A 19,034-nucleotide genomic window follows, 5' to 3' on the forward strand; every position below is an offset into this window, starting at 1 on the left:
TTCTTTTGTTCCACTGACAATTGTATTTGTTACCAATGTTTTGTAATACATATATATTTATGTTCTACGAATTATAATTGTGTACATCATAATATAACGTAGACTACAATATTATACTAGTTTTGAAATTAGAATATTTTCGCCTCAACGTAAAATACACATATTAAACTAATGACTACGATGTGTCTATCGAAAATATCGAAGTTGATTTTTGTGACGCGTGGCCAAAACCATTTCGGGTGGACATGGTGGTTGCCAAATGACTATATTAATTATTCATCGAACCGCCGCATGTAAAAGTCTACTAAAATCGATATCTTTATACGTTCTTTAATCATATCACCTACCTTTGTAATTCAGACGAATTACGTTTTAAAACAACTCTTTTTCAATAAAAAATAACTTTTGTTTGGTAGTTTGAGGGTCTAGTGTGTCCAAATTTAACCCTTAATCCTGCTTCATTATTTTAAACTGAGGTTGGTGATTCTATAATTTCTTTTATAATTTGGTTACACTTCTTCCATTTTACCCATCATATTTTTTTTGGATTCCGTACTGGAATAGATCGCTTTTTAATTATGTATTTTTTTTTGCAAATAAATAAATGATATGAAATAAATGAAATGAAATTAACAATCAATCATCAGTATTATGGAAGAGACAGCGACTCTTCCGCAGTCGCAATACCAATTACCCGTGTGATACCTCCAAGTATCCAATACAACACACCTTCGAATTTAGGTGCCCATGGGCGTGCCTATCCTCTAAAAATACTAATATTATACAGCTGAAAATTTCGTTTGTTTGACTCAGCTAATCTACGCAATATACAATAACATACAAAGGACCTAATTTATGAAGCACAGCTCATATTTTTATTTGTGTGTTAAAATGTTGCGATCGTATTTACGAGTCATTATCCACTAAGCTAATACTACTTGGTCAAGTTTTTTTATACAGATCAATACGATGTGTGGCTAGTCCAATTAATCAAGAGGGTTTTAAAAAGTTTTTGGGGTGGAGTGGGGTTGGGAAGGCTTCAATTATTAACCACACGTATTTTGGTCAAGAGGACGAGTTCCTATCATTTTAACCCCTTGAAATAATCTATAATATTGACGACGATTTCGGTAATTCTCTTTAATGAGCTAAATATGCATAGATATTCGATAAGAAGTTCAAGAATAGAGGTTACCCATTATTTAAAGGATGGCAACGTACTAGCGATCCTTCTGGAAATGTAAGTGTTCATTTATAAAGCTAAATATGCGTGGGGCTTCATATCTAAACCTAAAGTTTACGTAAGTTTACCTAAGTTTAAGTAACAATACAAAGTTCAAGAATAGAGCTTACCCATTATTTAAAGGACGGCAACGCACTAGCGATCCTTCTGGCAAGTCAATGCATAATTTAACATCCGGAGAGCATACTGCCCGTTTTTTATATAAACAAGCACAGCTTTAGAGGCATTCAGACACAAAATTGCTGTATTTTTTGGATTTTATATACAGTAAAGCCTAAGATTTAAACCAGTCAATGACACTTAGAATCCTTTAAAAAAAGAGTATACGTCCAAAAGACGGTCGACCTTCTGACATTGCGAGGGTCCCGATTGGATCCTGAATAGAAATAACACTTTCTTTTTAAAGTCAAAAATCTTTTACTCATATAGGCAATGTACATAAACAATGTACAATTATTATGAAGGTTACAAAAAGAAATTTGCATTAAGTGCTTCTAATTTTACATTAACTGAGAGTTCTCAAATCAAGGGCGTAGAACGGAAGACAAGAACTGGCAATAAACTCTCCACCATTCTTTTTTTAAATACCTATAATCAGACTTCATTTAATTATTTCGGCATCGCTCAAGCAATCCGAACTAGACCACTTGACAATTGCAGGTTAAATTCCAAATTCAAAAATTAATTGTAAGCGGCCATTAGACATAGGTTTGTTTATCTCTTTTAAAACATATTAGCGGTTGAGCCTTGGCCTCAAATCCGAGGTAACCTCGGCTAACGCGTGTTGTTCAATCAGTATCGCAACTGTATAGATAAATATTTGACAGTCGATCGATATTTCCTTCCGAACAGTATATTGAAATTCGTGGTTTTTATGTAGCTGCGTACCAATGTTACTTTGGTTTTAGATGTCCATTGGAACAGGTCCCTGTGATAAAAATACCTATGTGGCGCTATAGTCTTAACGCCCAAAACCAATAACCTATCTCAATCCTTTTTTGACCATCTGAGATAGACATCTTAATCCAGATAAATGTGTACCAATAATCAATCGACGGATTGTTCTAGCCATCTGTCGATACAAGCTATCCATGGTAGGTCGTATCGGTGTATGTGGATAGACCTATTCACTAAAATGGGACTCTTCTTTAGCATTACGTCTCTTTGAATATACTTTTACTAACATAACTTTTACACATTTAAAGAAAACACTTTTTTATAGCATTGCGGACATAAAATATAGGCGACACACATAATCTGAAGTCTGTGAACACCACTAAGGCCTAATCATTAAATACGCTTTGACCAACAGTAAGAAAGTACTTGCGAAAGAAAAAGAAAATTCTTCCCAAGTTTGGTACGCGAAGCCTTTAAAATCAAAAAAACATCCCAATTTCAAAAGAGAAGACAAAATTATCTATGGCTTAAAATTATCAAACACCTGGAATCCAATAATATCCTAATTAAAATCTTAAAACAATCCGCGAAAATGGAGGACACCGTAAGCAAATTCTGCAAAACCCCTTCATCTCTCAGTCGATATCAACTGCGGGGAAATAAATACAAATAATAACTTTTTCTACAACTGTGGTACTTTTTGACATTCAACACCTTTTGTCTTCTGTCACCGTGACCACGCACGCTGTAAAGCACGCGAAACGTCGGAAAAATTAAAAATTTAACAAAATAATTATGAGTTATATACATAGAATCAATCCGTTAAAAAAATGTTTTCTTTAAATACATTTACCTAATTAGGTTTATACTTGTTTTGCATTGCAAGATATGCCCAATAATTTATTCAAACAAGTTTTCAATAATAAATAAATAAAATATTGATGACAGACATAAAATCAGTGGCTTTACAATGTTTTTAGATCTGGGCCTCAGATTTCTTTTTCATGATTAATGTAATAGGCAAGTAGATGATCAGCCTCCTGTGCCTGACATACTACGCTCACTTTTCTAAGGCAAGTTGGTTTCCTCACGATGTTTTCCTTCACCGTTCTTGCGAATGTTAAATGCGCATATAGAAAGAACGTCCATTGGTGCAAAGCCGGGGATCGAACTCACGATCATAGGTTTTGAAAGTAGCGAGCTGAAGCCACTACGCACACAATTCTCAATACATTATTAAAAAAAAACAACAAATAATAAGATAAAACATTATAATCATATAATTTAATTATAGATTTCGCTTATTTTATCTATGTATCATTTTGTAATACGCCTTGAATGATATCGGTTTTTATATCGCCGAATAAGACCTTGACGATTATATGTTGTATGTAAATACCAGGAGCACAGAATCACGTTTACATAGCGCTATATATTTTTATCACATGGTCACGCCTCCGCGAATCTTCGCCAAAATAATACATATGTATCACACATACAAAGATCTCATAACTGTGTTGTATATAAACGTATGATTTATGCAAAGCGTTTGACGTCACATTCCATTTTTAAATTTAAGAACACATCATTCAATCCCCGTACTAGACTATCTAAAGTTATTAATGATTATTTTTTGGAAAAAAGGGATACTCTTCTTTTAAAAAATCCCAAAGGCTCTTGTATCTCTGCCTATTAATCAATTTAAGAAATGTATTAAATAAAAGCTGTGTAAAAAGGCTTACTATAAAGTAAACGATTGTCTAGTGGATAAAAGGGTCTGGGACTAGTGCTGGGCCTGTCTAGTACAGGCTACTTCTAATTTATTTGCTATATTTGTTTTAAAATAAGTGTTGTTTCATGATTTGCTGTTTTAAAGAGTACCGAGGGTTTCTAACGCCGGCTTTTGCTCTCGGCCTACACCATCTGTCTTCTTTGCTGATGAGTAGGGATTTGTGACAAATTTAATGACGTTGAATAAGTGATACCTGTCTATCTTATGTTCCGTAATAAACGTATTTTCTTAAATATATTAAAAGTTTAAGTTAAGTTAAAAGGTTAACTGGAGTTTAAAATCAAAGAAAAAGGATTTTTAATTATTTATATATGTATACTAACACCAAAAAAATCATAATTAGAATGCTGCATTATCCATAAAAACACCCATTTTTTTATCAACTGTACAGGCGTGAGAAGGCGAAACAAATAGTTAGTTATAAGTAGTGGAGTGACTCACGAAACACATAAACATTTTATCAACTGTTATATAATGAGCAAAATCTACATAAACATCAACACAAGGAAGTTCGCGATTTATCTCCTTCACATTCATAATGCCCTGGTACAATTGTGCGAAATTGACGTAACCAAACATAACTATTTTTTGCGAAGGGCACGCGTCGAATTGTTATTGCAATTCTGAGAAGGGTATCCCCTCGCTTGTGCAAAAGTCTTGAATAGATTTTTTTTAATAGTGATTATCTGTGAATTGTTGACTCGTGAAAAGGTTTTAAATCCATTTTGTTTTGTTTAATTAACCGCAAGGAGTATCTGGGAGTAACTATTCTGCTATCTATGTGCTATTTTTATGATGTTTTTTTTATCAAGCGGATGAATTCTGGTTGTCTCGATTTTTATTGAGGCTCACCTGATGTTAAGTGATACCGCCGCCCCTGGACACTCTCAATGCCAGAGGGCTCGCGAGTGCGTTGCCGGCCTTTTAAGAATGGGTACGCTCTTTTATTGAAGGACCCTAATTCGAATTGGTTCGGAAATAATAAGTTTCCGAGCGACTTGAGATGAGTTGCGGAGACATGTCGGGTCCAATTCTAAAAAGCCTTGCGAATCTTCTGGCTATGTGATCCGTTTTCCTCCCGGTACATAAAAAAATGACATCTGTTTCAGGTTTGTGCAACTGGAATGGATTGGCTAAATGTTTTTATAATAATCATAAACTAAATTTTAACTGATAACTGCAAAGACTATTGTCGTGATTTCCAATATCATATTTTATTAGTTCGAATTACTTTGTTTTTATTATGTATGGGACTGTTCAATTATTTACCTTTTTAAGACATATTATTCACATACGGTCTAATGTCTATGATATTGTAGGAATTTTAACAAAAAATTAACACGTTTTATTTTTGATAGCTGCTTACTTTTTTGCCAAGAGGGGCGGAGCCTCCCTCCGTTTAATTGCAGTAAATTTGTTTAAGTAATCCTTGAACGTATTTGCAATAATTGTATAAGTTATTCTATAGAATTTTTCACAATTATATAAATGCGTAACGCATTGGAATTTCATAATAAACATCACGTATACACGGCTAGGTACATGATAGTTTGCGAAAGTAGTTTCTATGCAAGAACTGAAAACGTGCGGGAACGACGAGTGCGTATCGCGCGAAATGCAATACGCACGCACGATGCGTACATGCAGATAAAGTGCGTTCGTCTGATAACGAATGATTATTCAAAATGCCCGTAGGTATGACCTGGAATAGTTTAATACAGTAAATGTAGCGTTTTATCGCACTTAGACGCCTATGTGATCTGTGCGTTATAGCTAATTTAGCTTATCACCTTCAAGAAGCTGAGACTGGGCACTTGACAGAAATTCACTGCTCTGGGGATTTCGGTTCATTGGGAAGCCAGGACTTCGTAGGCGACTGATTTCTCTGCGCTGAAACAGCCCCTTGCTGAGATGTTTTTATTTTTATTTTAGTTATGTTTTTTTATTATTATGCCCTCGACAACTGTGTATCGTCATAATAATTAATATATTCACTTAGCTTACCTCTTTAGCAACATATGGTTTCTATGCTATATACCGACTGTCCGATTTTCCGGAATAAAAACCTAAAAATGTACAAAACTGCCCATTCTTAAAAGGCCGGCAGCGCGCTTGCGAGCCCTCAGGCAGTGTGTACATGGGCAGCGGTGTCACTTATCAACAAGTGAGCCTACGTCTGCCTCTTTTAACATAAAAAAAAAATTAAATTTAGTTTTTTTAAGTCCTCCGGCCCGGCTGTGCACCTATGGACTTTTTATGAGCGTATTTAACATTCGCTCGAACGGAGAAGGAAAACGTCGTGAGTAAACCGGCTTGTCTTAAACCCAAAAAGTAATACACAGAAGGGTGATTTTTAAAAAATGATCTTGAAAGATACATAAATCTGAGGCCCGAACCTAAAAAGATTGTATCGCCACTGGTTACCAAATATTGACGCGAATAAAAGAATGTGCATGTGCAATAATGATACGTGGTTAGCAAGCATAGGCCCAAACAGATAATACTATCATTACTGGGAAAAATGCGATAAAGCCGATAAGAAATGACAAATTGCAATATTTTACCCAAAACGCGACGCGATAAGTGTTTCGTAATGATAATAACATGGGTACGGATTCCTAAACCTAAACGGATGGATAAAATTTTACTCGTAAATTAGCGCTAAGAGTAATATAGAGATGTGCAAAATAAATTTAAATGGTACATCAAGTCATACATAAATATGTAACCTAGTTCTAGTGTAAACTTTTAACAGCTCTGAGTAGCATACGTTTTTAATCTAAATTAATTCAAATTTATTATATTGGTAACTCTGTAAACATATACACATGTATAACATCAATATTAAAAAAATTGGTCTAACGTAATTGTTACTACCAGTATTAAATGAGTAGTTTTAATTTAATTTATTATTCTTTATTACTCAAGATGTCATATGAAACATGGTGTAATGGCTGCAGCTCCTTACAAACATTGTGTAAAAAAAACTTGGCGATTAAAAAGAGTGGCGAAGAGTTTATTGCCAGTTCTTCTCTTCCGTTCTACGCCCTTGATTTGAAAACTGGCAGTAAATGTAAAATTAGACTCATTTAATATTTCTTTTTTTTGACGTTCATAAGTGTACATTATGTTACCTATATGAATAAATGATTTTTGACTTTGACTTTGAATGTAACAGTTCTAAAATCAAGGGCGTAGAGCTGACGAAAAGTGGAAGAAAAACCCTCCAGTCTTTTTATTGCCAAGTTTAAGAATAAATACACAAATTACGTGTTTCAAAATAGAGGCATAAATAAAATTCTATTTATCTTATTTTCGATGTATTGTCAATAACGTCAAATTTGGCAACATTACCTCACGGATTTTATTTGGACATAAAAATGAGAAAAGGGTTTTATACAAAGCCCTTTGATACGGGTTCAATTGAGTATGGACAGTATTCGCTTAGTTCTTTTGCTATTTCTATAATAAAACTGTCAGATATATCATGCTTAAGTAAAATAGGGATTTTGTTTGTGATCGAAAACACTGGTCAGTTATTTAGACGTTCTCTCTTTTTATCACAGCATAAAACACTTTGCCAGAAAGAGATGGAAGAGTACTTTAAACGTGAGCAATTACTGATTTAGATTAATATATACTCCTTATATGGTATAAAAATAAGACTTAGTCTAGGGTTCGTTTTCCGACGATTTATAGTTTTTCATTAAGGCACAAAAATAATAAACTTTAGACCTTATTCATAGATATTAAAAGTCTAATAACTTCGTTTCCTGCTCATCTGTAGGTATTACTTTTTTGTTTACTGCTGTATCCTGTTCGTTTCGCCTTAAAATGATTTTTCTTTGCCTACTATTTTATTTACCAACATATAGCCCACAGATTTTTCGCTTTTCCGGAATAAAAACCTAAGTAGTATTATATGTTTACATATATATTATAGTATTGAGATGACTTAGACCATCCAAGTCATCTCAATATTACGCTTAGCAACATTTTTTGCGATGCATTTTTTTAAAAACTAATTGTGAGATTTAGGATTGTGAATTTAGCAAATAAATTATTTATAAAATTTAGTAAATAAATACGTTTTTGACGTACGTCATATATAACGCTGATTTTTCTAAATGTAAATACTTAAGTGTAATTAGTTTTTTTCTGCTAAGTATTAGTATTATTGCATATATTCTTTTTGCGACTGAGGCACAAAATAGCTGCTGTGGTCTCTGGCAGAAAGACCAGCGATATGGAGCACTTCGCAGCATAATGTTGAGCCAGGGCCGATTACAACCACAGCATACGCATTACATACATAAAACTTACCTGGTTCATCAAAAAAATATTATCTCTTATTAAATTTATTTATTTAATTATTATTAATCTAATAGCTTATACATATACATATTATTAGACAAAACACTAAGACAATTCAGAAAGCCAAAACTGATTACATAGATAAACAATATATGTATATAAAACAGAAAAGAAGCAAGTACAATAGACAAAGATACATTTAAAAAAACTAAAGAAAACTGAAATTTAACATTAAATAATACTTACTTTTCTTCGATTATTGTTAATTGTCTATGTCTAATTAAAAACTTGCAAAACTTTATACACTCTGAGTGTGACTGGTGCTCCATAGGAGTATTAAAAGTAATACAAACTAGAATTACACAACATATTGTTACCTTTAATGATCGTTATGAATCGTTTATTTGCAAACACCCCTTGCATGTTGATGTGGGGTTGTGGCCAAAATTGTATTTTTATTATAATAGCCTTATTTTATTGAGAGTAAGCAAGGGTAAACACAGTAGGGTTGTTCAAGTTCCGATTTGTATTCACGTATAGTCAACAATTAACATGTTTACATGTGTTTCAAAAGGCCGGCAACGCACTCGCTCTCTGGTGTGTCCATGGGCGATACTATAATCAGTTACTTAAGATCACTTAACATCAGTTGAGCCTGTCTTTTGTACTCTGTTACATGTTAATGTGTAATTAGTAAGTAACCAATGTGCAGAACAAAAGAAGGAAGACAATTAAAATAATCTTGGGAATGAAACTTGAGACAGCGTACCTACCTCCTAGTTCATTAAATATGTGGACATTTTTCTCTCTACTTCCGGTAGCAGGATGATTTGCTTTCAGGTTCCTGTGCTACTCTCAGAACTACCAACTACAAAATTGTTAGGGAATTTCGAGAAGGGCGCAGCGAAGAGGCTCTCGGAGTCACCAGTGTGATACAGTAGAATCGGAAAAGATAAGAAAGCCTGTATGCAGTATCTTTGATCGAAGAACTGCGAACTCCTAAATTTTCAGAGACTTTTGACAAGGGCGCAGTAGACAGCCTCTCGGAGCCTACTGAAGATAATGCATGGTCATCTGATCAGACCCACTGTGGAACTGCAGGAGCTGATGTCATTAGTCCTGGAACTTTGAATACTTACCCTATATATCTAATGACGGTATGACTAATAAAGTCGATTCGAAACCTTTAATAAAAAGCCATAGATATTTTTATGACAGGTTTTAATTTACCCGTAGACAATTTTATTGCAAATGATACCTGTAATTATGGTCCGCGATATCGTGTTGGCATCTATTCGCACCGTTCGTGCATGTGACGGAAATAACGTTATGATTATTGTACTATTGATTTGGACGCATTGGCCTTCGTTTTTTAAACATGACAAGTATTAGTGGCCAGTACTTTTGTTACTTTGTCTATGACCCGATGGATTAAAAACTTACCTCCTTGCTTATTGCGTTGGAAAAGCCGATACAGATTACTGCAGCGCAAACACAATTCTAGGATTTGAAAATCTGCGAGTTCTATGCAGTTTTTAAGAAAAATGTTTTCTTTTTATGAAGAGATTTAATTCGTATTTTCGTGACAAGATTGGATCTACAATTCCTAGTAGCTTCTCTTCTGTAATGCAGAGAACGATCATGATTAGTTGAATTAGTATTCAATTTGACGTTCTTATAATGAATGAATTAAAGACTATTCATGAAAAGAGAGCTAACTGTATTGTTAAAACTAAAGTATTCATCTCTTTCTATGACAGGGTAAACACAATTTGAGAGAAGAAGACGAAAGCCCTCTTTAGTTTAGTACAATTAGTGATGATGAATGTTTCTAAAAAATCCACGAATTTATTTTCGCAATAACTCAATTTTTTTAATTAAAAAAAAAACTGATGGCGCTACAACCTTTTTAGGTCTGGGCCTCAGATTTCTGTAGTGATTCGTGATCATTTATCAATCTAATAGGCAAATAGGTCAGCCTCCTGTGCCTGACACACGCCGTCGACTTTTAGGGTCTGAGGGAAACCGGTTTCCTCGCGATGTATTCCTTCTCGAATGCGAATGATAAATGCGCACATAAACAGACAGTCCCTTGCACAGCCGGGGATCGAACCTACTACCTCTGAAGTCCCTAGGCCAAAACTGCTCTTTATTTTTAAACAAATTTAATTATTACTATAATGTAAACTATGTAACGTTTAATTTTAATATTTTAAGTAAGGGGAAAGTTTTAAACCAATACTTTTGGTGTAACGGCCATGACGGAATGGGGTTTTAACGTTACGAAAGTTTTACATTTAGCGACAGAGTCGTAAATTAGTTCTACATTTCGTCTCATTAACGTTGGGCGCGGACATTTTCAATTCCCAAGGCCAGCAATTGAAAATTTCTTAACACTCTGACATAAATAAAATCTAAGCTGAGTACATGAGTCGTAATATTAATATATATTTATTTACACGTAGCAAGAAATGAAACTGGCGATTTATCGCTTCCGAGCGATCTCTTACTTCTTAACTACTCTTAGGAAAATTAAATTAAATACGGTAAACAATAAGATCTGTATAATATACGTATATGTGCTTTAGGGTCTTACTTATTGGTAGGATAAACAGTATTTTTGCGTTTCATGACTGTCAGATAGCGCTATTCGTCATGAAATGCGAAGTATCTTATTCGGAACTTTTATTTTTCCAGTAATTTATGTGTTGCATAGATATTTGGTACTTTATCCATACATTGTGAAACAGGCCCTAAGTCTTACATTATACATACAGTCTTAGAATTATATATGATATATCATACAAGATGGACGTGTTTACTTAATTCCCTACAACGAACCTTATAGCAAACAAGATAATATTCCTTAGACATTTATTTACACTTCGTAAGGAATACGGTACAATTAAAGTAATTAAATAAATACGAGGGCTTATCGCTTTATGAGGATAAAATACGGTGAACACAAGTGCAAAACTACATAAAAACTAAAAAGAAGTCGCTGAAAGTAGAGTGTTTAATAAAGTTTTTTTCCCTATACCACACTTATGATTATCCAAACTTTTTAATTTATTTTAGATAATTGTGGTTATATTATTATATCAATATAAAATTGTAATCCTTAAATATAAACTTAATTATGACCGCATACATTTATTATTGAGTTTCACTAAATAAATATATTATTATTATATTTTTGAAAGGGAATATGTAAATCATTTTTTCCATTAAAACACATTACCGGTACAATTTAACAGCTTCATAATTAAAAATTATTTAAACCCAACCATTAATTGTAAAGTGCCTATATGATACCTGACCCGCTATTTTACTAGTATTACAAAAATATTTGTAGTATTTTTTTAAACATTGATGATTATCATAATTGTCATGTATGTTAGATATAGATATAGCATTGTATATTGTGTGATGGTTATTTAATAAATATACAAAACGAAGCGTGTCATCAAAAATATCATAACTGGTCTCAAGCGACACAAGAATCAAGAATGTGGGATTTCATTTACTAGTTTCTAATGCATTTAAAATGCATAGTATCAGTGCAACGACCAACTATGGGACGATCTCTAGCAGATCGGGTCCGTCCAAGGACGTCCACTATTCCACCACCCACTATAGGACTACCTTATCCATATTAACTTAAGGGCTATTTTCGAATGATAGAAATTAATCCGTCGCTTGAGCTGGCAAGAAAAATGATCCTGTATAAAAAGTAAAAAAAAGATGTGGTTGTTTTATTTTGTAGTGCTTCGATGAAACCAACATGGCGGCGAATTTTGTTATGCGGCAATAATGATTCTTATCGCTTGGTAACTGGAAATATAAGCTATGTACAGATTGAATACGTATATAAGGCAGGGAAATACCTACTTATACATTTTAAAGGACAAAAATGTTTTTATTAGTAATTTCGAACACAGTTTAATTTTTTTTTAAATTGTACTTTATTATAAACTTAATTAGACTTTCACATTTGACGTTCATAATTTGTAGAATATTATTGGTAAGTTAACTTAGACGCAATTTTTTTTTTATAACATTTTTACAAAATGTTATAATAACTAGTTAACTGTTGCTTGCGTTAACTTATTCATTAATACGCCCTTTAATTGACTTAAGATGACAATTGACTCATCACGTTTTGACGTTTGTAATTTGTGGATAATAAAAAAATACGCGCCATTCCGTCTGCGAAGCAGGTGCAGTTAATATTTTGACAACAATACTTAGTAGAAACACCCATTAATTTTTTTATACCCTCTTGACCTGGCGATGTTATCTTTACCAAATTTTGATATACGCTCTACGATAACTGTCAATTGGGTTTGGCGGTTATCTTTGAATAATTATTATCATTTAAATGTTGTGTCTATGCCGTCGATGCAATTTATTGGTAATTTTTTATCTCTTCAATTTTTTTGACTGATATCATTTGAGATTCGTAGAATTTCATTGTTGTTCTATTTTAAGCATGAAATACAACTTTTTGAGTCGTTTTAAGGCTTCCTCACGTCGTCCACATGTTTTCGAGCAAATATTAAATGCGCACATAGGGGGAAACTTATATGGTACACAGCCGGGGATCGAACCTACGACCTCAGAGAAGAGAGACGCCACTGCTATTAAAAAAAATAATAATAAACACAGAACTAAATTACGCAGAGATAAATTATAAATATTAGAAAGAAAAATGATTATATATTTTGCAGATGTATATACTTAAATAGGACGTGTACATAAGCAAGTTTGTCACACAATCTTATATTAAATTCAAAAACAATGGCAGGAAAGAGTATATTGTTTCACTGTGAGTCCCGGGGAGTTTCGCTACAATGAGTAGCATCCGGACTAGTCCCGGCTCCCAGTTCCCTAATATTTGAATATTATGCTTAGTTAATTGGTTTTAGATGCAAGACGTGCTGCAAATTATTTAAGTCACTTAACACTCTCAATGCCAGAGGGCTCGCGAGTACGTTGCCGGCATCTTAAAAATTTGTACTCTCTTATCTTGACCCTAATATAATATAGGAATTACTTCAGCGGGATGCTTATTTATTCACACATCTTATACAAAAACATACATTATGTAAAACGTTACATAAGTTAACAGACGGCCTTATCGCTAACAAGCGATTTCTTCCAGGTATCCTTAGTATGAAGCAATAATATAGAAACATCTACTTGGCATCTACAGCTCTGGCAATGAGAGTGTCCATGGGCGGTGGTCTGTCTTAAAATCAGATGAGGACACTGCCCGTTTTTCTACTTCTTTTTTTTTATAGAACCGGGGGCAAACGGGCAGGAGGCTCACCTGATGTTAAGTAATACCGCCGCCCATGGACACCCTCAATGCCATAGGGCTCGCGAGTGCGTTGCCGGCCTTTTAATAATTGGCACGCTCTTTTCTTGAAGGACCCTAAGTCGAATTGGTTCGCAAATACTTCATTGAGCAGCTGGTTCCACAAAGTGGTGGTGCGTGGAAAAACTGTCTTGAAAAACGCCCTGTTGTGGAATGGTGGACGTAGAGGTGATACGGAACCACTGTTCTATAAAAAAAATCTTGAATCAACCAGGCTCTACCAATAAACAAAAATGACCATAGATACTCAAAACGTTTGAATGATATCATTGGGATGTCTATTATATAATTGTCTCGTATCTAATAGAGGGTAAGGTCACCCCAGATAATATAAAATAATAAATTCAGCGCGTGGCAGGATGCTGGCGACAAATGACCAGGCGGTCGCTTTGCGTGAAATTCAAATTATCTCGAACCCCTTGCTCATTATGCAAAATCTGGAGTAGCTTTTAAAGTATACTTAATTGTCCAAGCAATGATTGTCGTAGCCCAGAATTTCATGGACATCCCTATTTATTTATCGAAGTAATCTAACCGCTAACATACATATTATGAAATAAAATATACACAGCCAAAGTTTTTTAAATAGAAAACATATTAAGTAACATTTATTTTTAGTTATAACTTCAATAAATAAAAGAAATCCAAGAAAGTTTAGTTCCTTTTAGGTCTGGGGCTCAAATTTTTGTTCAATGACCTAATAGGCATGTAGATATAATCCTCGCGGTGTATTCGTTCGAGCGAATGTTTTCCACACATAGACAGTCCATTGTTGTACATCAGTGGGGCTACCTTTTTAGGTCTAAGTCTCATATTTCTGATTCATAATATTTAATAACTAGTTGGTGATCAACTGTGCCTGACAGTCCGTCGAATTTTTGGGTCTAAAGCTAGCCGGTTGCATCACGATGTTTTCCTTCACAGTTCCAGCGAATGTTAAATGCACCGACAGGAATCGAAACTACGACCTCAGGTATGAGAGCCCCACACTAAAGCCACTAGGCCACCACTACTCGTTTCTTTTACTATGTTCAAATATAAAATGTTGGAACGTCATTTTTTCATGTATATTTAAACATTCTATTAATAAATAAATAAAATAAATTCTCTCGTCTTTTTATAACTCACACAATTGCTAAACAATGCGACTTAAGCGTATTATGCTAATACCAGCATAAACCATGACCTATCCCACGCACGCGCAGCAAAAACACTGCGAAGCGGGGGTTATTGAAAAAACTAATAAAAAAGCAATAATGCGATCCCGCATGGTGTCTAGTATGAAATTGACAAACCATATGTAAGGGATCTAATATTTGATAATAATATCAATTATATTGATGGTTCATTAAAAAACATATTTTAACTGGTAAGCTGGCAACCCTTTATGTTTATACGAGCCGGATAACGTTCTATGCAACTTAAATTTGTATTAATTTAATACATATTTATCATGCAAATATAAAACTACTTCATATGTTATAATAATACAATCGCTTCGATGTTGGTCGTTCAGCACAACTGCTACTGAAGTAACAGCTGCCTACTGAAGTAATTAAACCAATTCGACTTCGGATCCTTCAAGAAAAGTGCGTACCAATTCCTATAAGGCCGGCAACGCACTTGCGAGGCTTCTGCCCGTTTGCCTCCTATTACATAAAAACAAAATAAAAGAGATGACAAAAACGTAATATTCGAATTCTTCTTGAAATTTAAATATTGAACACGTTAAAAAGTTTATTGTTCCCTCAGGGTCCTACAAGAAAAGAGCGTAGCAATTCTTAAAGGCCGACAACGCACTTGCGACCCTTCTGGCAATGTTAGTAGGCGACGGTATCACTTAACATCAGGTGCCATTACAAAAAAAAATTAAATAATTAATCTTTATTCACTAGAATACACTGAATTATCTATGTTTCAGCTAATTGTCAAATTTGAAATTCGAATGTCTTCCTGACAATGTCAAAAACACCTTAATAAAGTTTATTGCTCCCGACGCTTCCGCAAAATTCGTGTCTAAATAAGACAATTCATGTCAAAGGTCGCGCTAGTTTTAACAATTACATTTGCATTTCTGCATCGTCTCCGGAGCAATAACCAAATAATTAGCTCGCTTTATGGGGCCTTTGATTGTTTAACGAACATTGTTTAACATTTATTTATTATCTTACACTTAACACATAAAAACATACACAATACACAAAGCCAAACCAGATTACATTGATAGAGCAAATTTATTAAACAGAAAACATAAGTACATACAGTGTTCAGGTACCTCAAAAAAATGTGGTGGTACAACACAAAATAAAAATCAGTTCTACGTAATAATAATGAACGTTTATTATCTACAAACCCCAAGTTTAAATGGTAGAAAACGTATTTAATCCGAAATATAAGCAATTTGTATTGGCATTGAGTTGGTCGAAATTTGGAGTAATTGTTGACCCTAGAGCTCATTTAAATGAGCAAATATCTGCCAGATATGCAAGTGAATCCACAAAATTAGATTAGTTAATAAAATTACTGTCATTACTGTCGTTGGTGTGCCGCGGTACACACTTTGCAGGACACTGCATTCATAGACAAAAAGAAAAAGAAAACTGTTATTAATACATGTTCTTTGTAATATAGTAAAGGTATGTGTAAAAATTACAAACATAACGTTTTACATGAATTTTTATATCTAACATATACAGTAGCAGACAATCGCGGTTTTACACTGTTTTTTAATTTGGGAATTTAATCCTGTAATAAGGGATACTTGAGTAATCCCAAATAGTCCTGGCACATGTGGCTATGGCTTTCCAACAAAACAGAAATCCTCTGAGCAGTGAAATCGCTCTGTGAAGCATGAAGTTCAGGAGGAGGCTTCATTGCTTCTGGAAGGAGCAGGGCTGGCTTAGTTAGCCATGACTTTACGAACAAGTGACCAAATGAGCGTCTAAGTGCGGAAATTGAGTTCAAACTACATTCATACAGGCATAATTCAGGATTCTAACGCTCAAAGAATTTATGAAATCGCTCGTACGAAAATAAACATGCATACTTTTTAATATTTATTATTTTTCTGCTTTACAAACAATTTCTGGTAATTTTATTTAATTTATTGTGTTTGTATTTTATCTAGTATATGTTTTTTTTTTTGTAACACTTATGTATACTTCAATTGTCATACATTTTAGATGGAAGATTTTGTAAAATATGCTGTAGATTTAGTACTATGTATTATGTGGTAAACTTTAATAAATAAATAAAATATTTATAGAATTCCAGGCGTCCCAAGACATATGGGACAAGGTAGAGTAAGTTAAGTATCATAGATATACATTTTACGTTTTTCCTTTCTTTCAAAATATTATGTAACACAAGAAGAATTATTATTTTTTGTTAATTGATTGATTGATTGGCAACAAAAAAGGAAGGGGTGTTTCTTTCACGTTTGAGTCGCTTTGATTCCCAGATGAGACAAGTAATTTCTAGAAAATAATTGAATCCAGCAATACTTATTTTCAAAATAAAATAAAGTCTTCTCTCAGCAAAATATTTAAAGTACTTTCCCTTGATGTCCCAAAATTTTGGGACGCTCTGTATAATTAGACAAAATAGCTCAAATTTTTTTTGAGCATTTTTTTATCTTTTCTAAAGTCAAACTAAAAAACCGTCTACATTTAAACTATATTAAAGAGAATTTAATATTTTATTTTTAACGTTTACAACCCCAATTCTCATAGATTGTCTAGGTTTAAGCAGTGGCGGTAAAATTGCTCTTAATTGAGAGCACTTATCACAGCCATTTGCATATCCATGGCTGATCATTGATCAAGTTCACTTCTGGGAACTGGCGGTTAATAGTTGAAATTATATAGTATTATTTAAACTACCCGCGTTCGAGCAAGATAAGTACGAAAACTTTACAAACATTTTGCATATCGATAAATAGTATTTTCTATTTATAGACATAATGGCTTACATATTAAAGATATGTATATGTTGTCTGGACTTTTTTGTACAATTTTTCCAGAGCTACATTTCCACTATACATTATATACGTGTAACTTTTACTGAATTTCCAAACACACGCCAAAATAGCTCGCAAAAGCGATTTTTTTAATTGGCCTATTTCGGTAATATTTTTAAATAACTTATAAAGACGGTGAAGGAATGAAACCCAATGATTTAATAAATAAGATTCATTAATTAACTTTTATACAAAAAGAGTATTTTTATATTTGAGTTTGCAGTAATTTATTCCTATTGTTTAAAAGTAGCTTTACAAATGGCATTAGAAGTTCCAACACACAAACGATTTCAAGAACCACCAAATTAATTCCTCAGACTTTAAAGTGTTTGCCTTCAGCAAAATACAATTTCGACTACTTAAGTGAGTTGATTATTTTATTTTATATTATATAAGTTGTCGTAGATACGACCGTTAGCTAATGTAATTATTTATTACATTTAATAACACAAGAATATAGTGTCTTCCACTCAATAGTCTGTAAGTAGTGTGATTGGACATTTTCTTATGTTAAATAACCTCTTTAGTAAATAACGTTACTTTTAAAAGATTTATTAACGTTAAGTTCGTAATGTATAATGTATGTATGTATTTGTGCAGAGACAATAAAAAATATATACTGTGTGTGTGTGTGTTTGTGTTCATTGATAAACGAATTTTCAATCTAAGTCCAGTATTATCTGTCAATTAAACTTTAACTTACCTTTATTAATCGCATATTGCCTGGGCATAAAAACTTTATAAAAATATTGTCTATGTCAATTCGACAATGTTACCATAAACAATGTTTCATAGAATAAAGTACTTTTAATATAAATTCCCCTTTTATCACATTAATGTGATGCGCGTGTCAGTACCATCATTATTAGATGAAGACTGACAGCATTGATTAATCATTTATAACGAAGTCTAAATTTTCTACGTCTTGAGATTGTTATAACCCTGCCATTTTATTTATACTCGGTAGGATAGCATTTATATAATGTATGCAGGCAAAGAACCCGTCTACACATCTAAATGAAACATGTTTTTGAAAAAGACGCCATTTCGTTTATCTGATGTAGAAATGCGCAAATATAGACATTTATAATCGTTGTTATAGGACTCTAGTTGTCTATTAAATCACAGATACCTAAAACTTTCAACTGCAATCGCGATAAGTGAATTCCATTTTTAAATTCGGATTGACACGTCGTGTTAGTGTACGAAATTAAAACTTTCTAAAAGTTTTGGTAAACATGGGACGGATACCATATCACGAATGCAACATTTAACAAAAAATATTGCACGGCTTGTTCTATTTTTGAGTGCATTTCGCTATTTTGGCGTTCCCCACAGCCAATATGTCAATGACCCGGTTTCGCGGCATTTGTTCACGTACTTTTGGTGG

The sequence above is a fragment of the Pieris rapae genome, chromosome 22, assembly GCF_905147795.1.
Source record: "Pieris rapae chromosome 22, ilPieRapa1.1, whole genome shotgun sequence".
In the NCBI taxonomy this organism is placed as follows: Eukaryota; Metazoa; Arthropoda; class Insecta; order Lepidoptera; family Pieridae; genus Pieris; species Pieris rapae.